The sequence below is a fragment of the Dreissena polymorpha genome, chromosome 3 (genome assembly GCF_020536995.1).
Source record: "Dreissena polymorpha isolate Duluth1 chromosome 3, UMN_Dpol_1.0, whole genome shotgun sequence".
In the NCBI taxonomy this organism is placed as follows: Eukaryota; Metazoa; Mollusca; class Bivalvia; order Myida; family Dreissenidae; genus Dreissena; species Dreissena polymorpha.
In genome coordinates, this window is record NC_068357.1 from 57,122,683 (window position 1) to 57,132,921 (window position 10,239).

The 10,239-nt window shown below is 35.0% G+C and overlaps 1 protein-coding gene across 6 annotated transcripts in view; it reads left to right on the top strand.

Annotated features, from left to right (window-relative positions):
• The window catches only part of LOC127874273 (G-protein coupled receptor 157-like), a 169,207-nt gene that overhangs the window by 128,379 nt on the left and 30,589 nt on the right, over positions 1-10,239 (top strand). The gene's annotated exons all lie outside the window — the stretch shown is intronic.

Sequence of the window (10,239 nt, forward strand, 5' to 3'; positions counted from 1 at the left end):
GGGTTATCCTGCAATAAATTATGGGCGGAGCTTAATGTTTCGAAAATAGTTCCGAAAAAAAAGAAAATATTGCAGTAAAATGCGCGTGCTAAAACCCGCTCTAAAAGAAATGTAATACATGTAGCATGTATATAAATGCACGGAGTGTATATTGACAGGAGATGAATCGAGTATTTGACCCTTACTTTAGTAAATTCAATCTTATGCAAAAACTATTCATCCGATTTTATTGGTTTATACGTTATCTTGTTGCTTATTAATTCCTCTTTCAAAAAAATATAACTTTTAGTATATTCCTGTTGTTATTAATGGATTTATAGCGAGTTAAACACAAGAAATACAAATTTTATGTTTTACCACCGCGCGTTTTAACGTGTCGTGGCTATCGATCTTTTACGATTAGCGTACAGCGAAGCGCCGAGGTTATACATTTTGATGTACCCACTCACGTCTTTTGTTAAATTATAGTTTCATTTCTCGGCCGATTTTGACAAATTATATATCATTAGAAAGCTTACGTTACGCAGTAAACAGATATATCAATATATATTAAGTTTTTCTTCTGATTTCGACAGCCCGGCGAGTTATAACTTTAACTTTTGCAAATATCATACCGTTTTGGAGTTTTAGAATCTAGATTTACGGTTGACATGTTCGTACTTAATACCAATTTGTAGCGTTTATATTTGGAGTTCAGTTTTAAAAATAACATCTTGCTTAGGAGAAAAGAATTCTGTATACGATAGAAAAAAATTTTGTTTAAAAACCAAAGTAATTAAGGAATGAAGGCGGGAAAATGTAGCGCGCGTTCCTAACGCACTGAACTGATGCTACGGTCTTGGCGATTATGCTTTTGTTTAGAAATCGGCCATTGAATTTCTTTTGCCATCTTATTATATTTTTTATGGAATATATTGTAGTATTTTGTTCACGAAACATATCAATAAAGCTTATTATAAATGAATCTTAATAAATTAACGATTTCAGCTCTTGTTTATAACACAGAAAGGTTGTAAAATTTATGATGAAACAGCGTATATAGCGGACCCTCTCGATATTATTCGGCTTTGCATGCATACTTGAAATAAAATGGGTGTCAAAAACATTCATCGTTTGCTGTTTATTATCAACAAGGTAATTATGTATAATTATTTGAAATGTTATTTACCTTAAATTATCAATTTATTAAAGATTCTTGAAAATCACGGTCCGTGTTACGCGGGTCATTTCGTATTTTGACATCAGGGCATCATGTCCAACTATTGAAAATCAGATTTTTTCACCGGGACGATGACGGCTTGGATTTAGACAGGCAGACAGATAGTTTATTCAGACTTAAACAACAGTACATCGTCTTCAACTCAAATATATAAATTATTTTTAGACGAATTGTTAGGTGATTACACATATAGCAGTGATGATTCTGAGAATGTTGCCATGTTTCTTATCCGTGTATTCTAGAGTCCATGGTTTGAGCATTTTTATCGCGGTGTTCAAAAAAAGATATCTCAATAATCTTGTTTATTGATAGATCTGTGGTTTTATTGCCCCTGTGTTCAGCACAAACCAATTATCTCGTTATGATCAGATACTGTGCCGACCAATACTAAATAACACTATGGTGTCATACGCCACAGCAGGGACCTATACTTGTATATTGGTCCCTAACCACAGGTGGCAATGTCTGGTCTGATTACACTTTTTATGATACCTCCATGTCTTCTCGTGGTATAAGTGGTCATTTCTTGGAGTAATGTAACGCCCAATACTCAATTTTGCGTTTATGAGATATGTAGCGTATTGAAAACATTTATAGTCATCTGCCCATACAGATTGCCATAAACTAAATACTGTATAGATGTCAGCCAGCTAAATCACAATAATTATAAGTGCTTAATACCTATACATGTACATTTTAAACATTTAAAAAATCTAATACTTAACATTTGACGTATTTAGCGGGTACCGGTAAAAAAACTCCGTCATTTCGTAGTCCTATAAAGAGTGTATGAATAATCTTTCCGAAAAATACAAATAATACAGTGTTTTAATTTAGAATTCTATATATTTATAACTCTGTTAACTTATAAAGATATTTCAATATACATGCATAGACAGTTGACCGTGATTTTCAAGAATCTTTAAATAATTTTAATTAATTTATAATTTATGGTTAATAACCTTTCATATAATTTTACATAATTACCTTTTTGATAATAAACAACAAACGATGAATGTTTTGACACCCATTATATTTGAAGTATGCAAAGCCGAAAAATATCAAGAGGGTCCGCTATACATTTGTATACGCTGTTTCATCATAAAATTAACACCCTTTCTGTGTTATAATCAAGAGCTGAAATCGTAAATTTATTAAGCTTCATTAATACTTAGCTTTATGGATATGTCTCTAGAACAAAATATTTCAATATATTTCATAAAAAATATAATAATCATGGCAAAGGAAATTCAATGGCCGGTATCTAAACAAAAGCATAATCGCCAAGACCGTAGCATCAGTTCAGAGCGTTAGGAACGCGCGCTACATTTTCCCGCCTTCATTCCTTAATTACTTTAGTTTTTAAACATTTTTTTTTCTATCGTATACAGAATTCTATTCTCCTAAGCAAGATGTTATTTTTAAAACTGAACTCCAAATATAAACGCTACAAATCGGTATAAAGTACGAACATGTCAACCGTAAATCTAGATTCTAAAACTCCAAAACGGTATGTTATTTGCAAAAGTTAAAGTTATAACTCGCCGGGCTGCCGAAATCAGAAGAAAAACTCAATATATAATGATATATCTGAAAACTACGTTACGTTAGCTTTCTAATGATATATAATTTGTCAAAATCGGCCTAGAAATGAAACTATAATTTAACAAAATACGTGAGTGAGTACATCAAATTTATAACCTCGGCGCTTCGATAAAAGATCGATAGTTACGACACGGTCACGTGACTTAGACACGACAAGATATTTGGCGTAACGGTCCCGTTTCTTATCCGTGTAATCTAGAATCCGTGATAAATGTAATGAAACAACAAATTGTATATTTGGTGATAAGTAGCATAACCACGCCTACAAAAAATGTTTTTTGTAAGGAAACGTAATTTAGAAAACATTTATAGCAGGTCCGCTTTCAATAAACGTGACGTCATTTAGTTTCCATCATTGTCGTTCTCAATGAAAGTGACGTCATTTGCAAAATATTTATGAATGAATACGACGGCATATGTTTGTACAATTCAATGACGTCACTTGATAGTGAACTTTGTTCTAAGAAGGGCGGAGTATTGAAAAATATAGTTCACGCCCAAAGGCTTGAACCAAATCAATCAGAATCGTTTTAGAATGCCATAATATATTTTTCTATCATGGTTTGTTGTCGAATAACCCACAGTTAGGAGTATACTGGTCATGTACGTAATTCCGGCCTGTACGTAAAAAATCGGCCACCTATGTAAAATCATTTTCATGATCTTAACGCACATATTTTGTTTTTATTTAGAAAAATCAACATGAAAACCATCCCTACTCTCAATATTTTGCAAATGTAAGAACCACATCACTGTAAACTTTTGTGTTAAAATGTCACAAATATAGCGGGAAATATTTGGCTCGTGGGGAAAGTTATGTCATCATTTGTTTCAACAAATATATTCATATAAGAAACAAATATATTTGATAAAATTATTTTTATTTTATTTAATAAACTTAAATTAAAGTTTTACCAATTAATTGTACAAAAAATTATATTCAAAACATAAAAATCAGAACCTAAATATATTTTTTAATATATGAATTACCTCCCTTTATAAGAATATTGCTAGATTACATGTTTTAATATTATATATAAGCGTTTACTAATAATCAACACTTAAGTCAACTTTTCAAACAAAATGTGTTTACTTTTTTAGCTATGTTTGAAAAAAATTATTAAACACATTAAAAAGAAATATTTTTTTAATGAATTAGCAGTTTCCCATTGTTTATATTTATTAAAATAGGTAGGGGGAGTAACTGGTATAATAATTTCGCATTTATTTTAAATTTCAAGTCAAACATTTTAATAGTATAAACATTGATTAATACTCTGAATTTGAGGACATTTGTCAAAAGATAATGCTTTGTAATTTTATCTGCAGATCAAACTGAAAAGTGGCCGATTTTTTAGGTACATTTAACCTACGAAAATGGATAGTTTACATGTCATCATTTTCTGTTCATTAAGTAACATTCACCGATCTAATTCTATTTAAATTTTCATGCTAGGTTAGTTTTGAACCCAGGATTATATATGTGAAGTTTAGTTTCAACCAGTTGCCTAACACTAAAGATTTTTCTTAAATAGTCCCAAAAGTGGCCGGAATTACGTACATGACCAGTAGATGCGTGTTATCAAATCACTCGTGCTTTGCACTCGTGATTTAGTTCCTACGCATCTATACTTCTTACTGTGGGTTATTCGACAACGAACTATGATAGAAAAATATTATTTCTTAAACTTTATTTACTGTTTGCTCGATTGCTTTGTAAGCCAAAGGCTTCTTGAAACGCTATCGAGTCATGTTCCTGTGTTGGCTCAGTAGTCGGGATATTTTAGGACATGTAAACAAAGCCTCCAAAGTGAGCATCGAGCCCATGACCTGCAGGTCGGTAGGCGGACTCCATTTTCCCTACGCCACGGCGATTAACGGATGTTGTATAGACTCATAGAAACATACGGAGCTCACGCCGTGTGTATGGACATGTTGGTGCCTATAGAAATGAAAGGCAGGGATAGGGTAGTCTTACGTATTTGATCTGTGGAGCTATGCAACAATATTTCAGTCATAAAACTGAAGTTAGTCATTTGGTACTAATCTAGCTATATAACCACAATAAACATTTAAACACGTGTTATAGGCGTCCGCCTGTGGAAAACCAAGGCAGGGATAGGGTATTCTTATGTATTTGATCTGTGGGCGTATGCAACTATATTGACGTCATAAAACTGAAGTTAGTCATTTGGTACTTATCTAGCTTTATAACCACAATAAACATTCAAACACGTGTTACAGGCGACCGCCTGTGGAAAAGCACGGCAGGAGAAGTATTTTGCCATGTATTTAAAAAAACAAGGCAAGGATAGTGTTTGTATGGATCGTGTTGTGTTTGTATGGATCGTGTTGTGTTTGTATGGATCGTGTTGTATTTGCATGGATCGTGTTTTGTTTGAATGGATCGTGTTGTGTTTGTATGGATCGTGTTGTGTTTGTATGGATCGTGTTGTGTTTGTATGGATCGTGTTGTGTTTGTATGGCTCGTGTTGTGTTTCTTGGGATCGTGTTGTGTTTGTATGGATCGTGTTGTGTCTGTATGGATCGTATTATGCTTGTATGGATCGTGTTGTGTTTGTATGGATCGTGTTGTGTTTGTATGGATCGTGTTGTGTTTGTATGGATCGTGTTGTGTTTGTATGGATCGTGTTGTGTCTGTATGGATCGTGTTGTGTCTGTATGGATCGTGTTGTGTCTGTATGGATCGTGTTGTGTTTGTATGGATCCTGTTGTGTTTGTATGGATCGTGTTGTGTTTGCATGGATCGTGTTGTGTTTGTATGGATCGTGTTGTGTTTGTATGGATCGTGTTGTATTTGTATGGATCGTGTTGTGTTTGTATGGGTCGTGTTGTGTTTGTATGGATCGTGTTGTGTTTGTATGGATCGTGTTGTGTTTGTATGGATCGTGTTGTGTTTGTATGGATCCTGTTGTGTTTGTATGGATCGTGTTGTGTTTGTATGGATCGTGTTGTGTTTTGGGGTTTCGCCCTATTAATGAGTCCGTCTGTAATATTCAGTCATAATTATTTAACTTCTAGTCACAATATTATGACAAAAAATGATTACTAAAATGTTTACAACACAGAATGTATATGTTCTTATTAGAACCTTTGACTAATTTATGGGGTATACCTCATTTAGTGTTCCACGTGTTCCCGGCCTGTGGAAAAGCCGAGCATATATATGTTTTTTATGTATTTGATAATCGTTCTGTGCAAACCAGTCTTACTCTTTCCGCCTAAACTGAGTTTTCAGTAAGAAGATACTTAAACAAAAGTACCGTACAGCGGCACGTGCCGCAACTGATTAGCAAGTGTGGACTGCGCAGGCTAATCTGGGAAAACACTTTACCCACATGCATTAAGCCCTGTTTTCTCAGAGCAGAGCTCATTGGGATTGTTGCGGTATTCATTCATATTGCAGTCATATTACTTCTATTAGCCATGTTCTGGTTTGTAAATACAATTATCATTTGTAATGTATCGAAATGCGTCGTAAACATTACATTGTGCAAATAGTGTTTAGAATGTGGATGGTGTGTTATGGTCAAGGCAATACTCTCTAACTCGACATGAATATGTTAAAATGAATGTACTTAACGTTTGATTGCTTTCTTATAAATACTCACGTTTGCAATGAAATTTTATATATTACAATAAAAAATCGGTAAATTGAAAAAAAAAACTAAAATGAAATTTAAAGTATACGAATATTTACGTTTGATTCGTTATAGACACAATTTTTCTTTCAATTCAAGTGCTTGTTTTGGTTGGCAAATGATTCATATTTTTAAGGAAGAGAATAATATGAGCCGCGTCCTGGGTAAACTGACCTTAAATAATTCATTTGCGTAAAGTTTTGTCCGAGATAAGCTGTGCATTACGCACATGCTCATCAGGGACGACACTTTTGACTAGATTGAAATTTCGTTTAAACGAGATTTCTTTAAAATAAATAAACGACGGAAAATGTCGTCCCTGATTTGCTTATGCAGACTTCACAAGCTTATTTGGGATGACAATTTACGCAAAAGCATAAATCCGAGTTTTCCCACAATGGACCTCAGGGTACATTTTGAATTAGATTACACTCAATATCATACTTTCTTTTTATTAAACAGCGTAATTTTACCTGTATGAAGCTTCCAAGACTGAACACAAATATAATGTACCAGCGCCGCTTAAATACCGCTGTTGTCGGGATCGGCTCCTAGACACTTCCGGTCCCTGGAGAGCCGCTTCCGGTGACATGTTTGCTGTTTCCAAAGACGACCGCACCATGCTTCGGGACGGCGATTACATAGCCTGCCAACCGGGAACTTCCGGCGCCTGCGTTGTCCGCCCTTCGCAAGGGTTGTCGCTCGCCGATTTTGTTCGTCGGAGCGACTGCCCACATATCCGAGAGGGACGGATGCTTATCACTGATGCACTATGAAGCCACGGGGATCAGCAACTGTTAAAGAACATTCATTCACATCCTCTGAATTGTCTTGATTAAAGGGGCCTTTTCACAGATTTTGGCATGTTTTGAAGTTTGTCATTAAATGCTCTATATTGATAAATGTAAACATTGGATTTAAAAAGCTCCAGTAAAAAATCAAGAATAAAATTTAAAAAAGGAAAAAAAGTAGCCCGCAGCAGGGCTCGAACCAGTGACCTCCGGAGTAAAAACCAATTAGACCGCACGGCCATCCTGCCAAGTATATGCCTGAGAGACGTATTTTATACTTTATATAAGCAATCTTTGTAGTTTCACAAAATAAAACGACAACAAAACTCTCCAAATTATTCAATCGTTTCGCGTTGCAACGCTCTATAATTTTCAGGGTTTTAAATCGTCAAAAGATGCATATAATTTCTATATTAGACCATGGTAAATGTTCAGTATTACTGTTTCCTCACCCATATCCTGACTAAAACGAAAATTTGCGAATCTAAAACAACTTTTTTCAATTGTGTCAATTTACCAAAACGTGAAAAGATCCCTTTAAATTCATTATTATATTCGCAGACCTCTTTCTTCAAACAATAGGGCCTTGTTAATGGTATTAAATGATCGAACATGAACCATTTGTGTGATAATCAAAATCACATATGTATTACATCGAACCTCTACCAATATACGATGTCTAGAAATGTCCATATGGCCAGCTTGCTAATTTTGAAAAGCAATAAAGCGTCTAGACTTGATAACATTGTCTCCTGAATACTTAAACTGTGCGGTAATACCATTGCTTATTAAATTACTTCAATGATTAGTGAACGTATTGAGAATGGAACTTTTCAGGACCAAATTAACACTTTCGCACAAAGGTTCAGATATCAGTCTTGAAAACAAATTTGTAGGCTTATTACCTCACTCCAAACCATATAAGTATCTTTGAGAAATACTTGAGAAATATTTTAGAGATACAATGAAATGAAAAACTAGATATGTTTTCTCTCAGATTTAACAACTAGGGCATGCAGATTTATTTGTAAACAAAAGCGAAGGCATTGATGAAATATCGCGAGATAAGCCGATATAGATGTTACGTACTTGATTTTAACCTTCGAATTAGGCGAACACAGATCATTAGAACTTTAAGATGGTAAAGCATCACTACACGTATCGTCTATTTGCAATGTGAAGCAATTCATAACAGACACATGTTATAACTATAAATGGATAAAGAGATGCATTATCAGTTTAGACTTGACGGTTATAATATATACACGATATGGTTTGTATCATACACGTAGATCTATATAGAATATTTACCAACCATGAACGTGTTAACAAGACTTACAATGAACACAATACAGGTTACCTCAAATATGTGGTGCTACAAGCTTATGCTGGTCACATGATTGTGATGATTTGGATAGAAACCAACACGAACCCTTTCTAGAATGATGTTTGTCCATTTAGAAACGTATACATAGAACTCACCGCACGAGAAAATACTTGGTCGCCGCATCAAGTTTGAATGTACCGGTTAAGATAAAAGTGCCTATGCCCGTACAATATCGTCGATATGGTCGGTGAGCAGGGTATTGACTTAAGAGTGTTTGAGCGGCAGGCAGTCCGATTAACACAGTGTGGTTGGTACACGCTCTTCTCAACGAGACGACCCGGGTTCAATCTCCGATCCAGCAATCATATTCTTTTGGTTAGTAGTCACAATACCGAGCAGTTGGGGTTTCCTCCGGGTACTCCGACTATCTCCTACAACACCTTAATTGACAATCTGTCAGTAACGACGAAATAGCTGAATACTGCAATTACCGGTATAACACTATTCGTCACAACTTTCGTGAGTCTCGTAAGCTACTTAGGTACATGTATGGGTGCGAGAACACACTCTGGATCCACCCATTATTAAACCTCAAACTTCAAAATGAACACACACACGTTCAATCAGCAAGCAATTTACTACTCACCAGCGAATTTTTTAAATTTATTTCCAGAAGAGTGTTTGGTAAGTCGAAACAACCATACACATGGTCCCGAGAGGACGTGGAGAGTATTTTCTGGAATGTGGCGAGAACGTGGGTATGTGGCGACGTTATGAGCATGCGCAATACTTACCGTTATTAGTCTAAGTTTTCGGACACTTAAAAATAATTTTAAAAAGTCGTGACCGAAAATAAAGATACGGTAAATATTCAAAAAATGCAAGTGTCCGAAAATTTAGAGACATTAAATGTCCGAAAATTATAATGATATTGAAATAAAACCAATAACTCAAATCACAATAGTGTTTCTACGTTGAAATAAATACAACTTCAAAGCATTCTAACTCTTGCCTGAAATGATACAGAACAAAAAAGTCAAATCATTAAACAGACTGCTTCCTTAATAGGAATAATTTAAAAGGCTGTTGGGTGAAGCGATTGTTTTCTGTTGGCATTCACGGTTATTTAGCCAATTACGCAAATGTTAATTAATTATGGTCCATTGTCGCAAAACATGATTAAAGTGGTACAAGATAAACGAAAACAGTGTCAAAATCTGTTAAAATAGCGCTGTTAAATATACTGTCAGAAAATTTAGAGTCATTTATGATAGACGAAAACGCGCATGTCCGAAAATTAATTATTTTGGACAAAAAAGGACGTGTACGAAAACTTACAGTAATTCCGGTAGACGGAGTTGACCTTCAAGCACATGTACGTATTGAGAACCTTATAGAGATCGCATTCACATATTGAAGACATTAAAGAGAAACATGGTAAAGAATTCCTGGGTTCATGGTCGACTTTTTCGTGCACTGGTGTTGGTGCGGCGTAACTTATGGATATGCACCGCTTACTTTGTACGCCAGTAGTCCATACAATGTAGTATTTAACTATATATGAGCCTCGCTCTGGGTAAACAGGGACTGTGTGTATGATGTCGTCGCAGATTGACCTAGCAGGGACGAAACTCT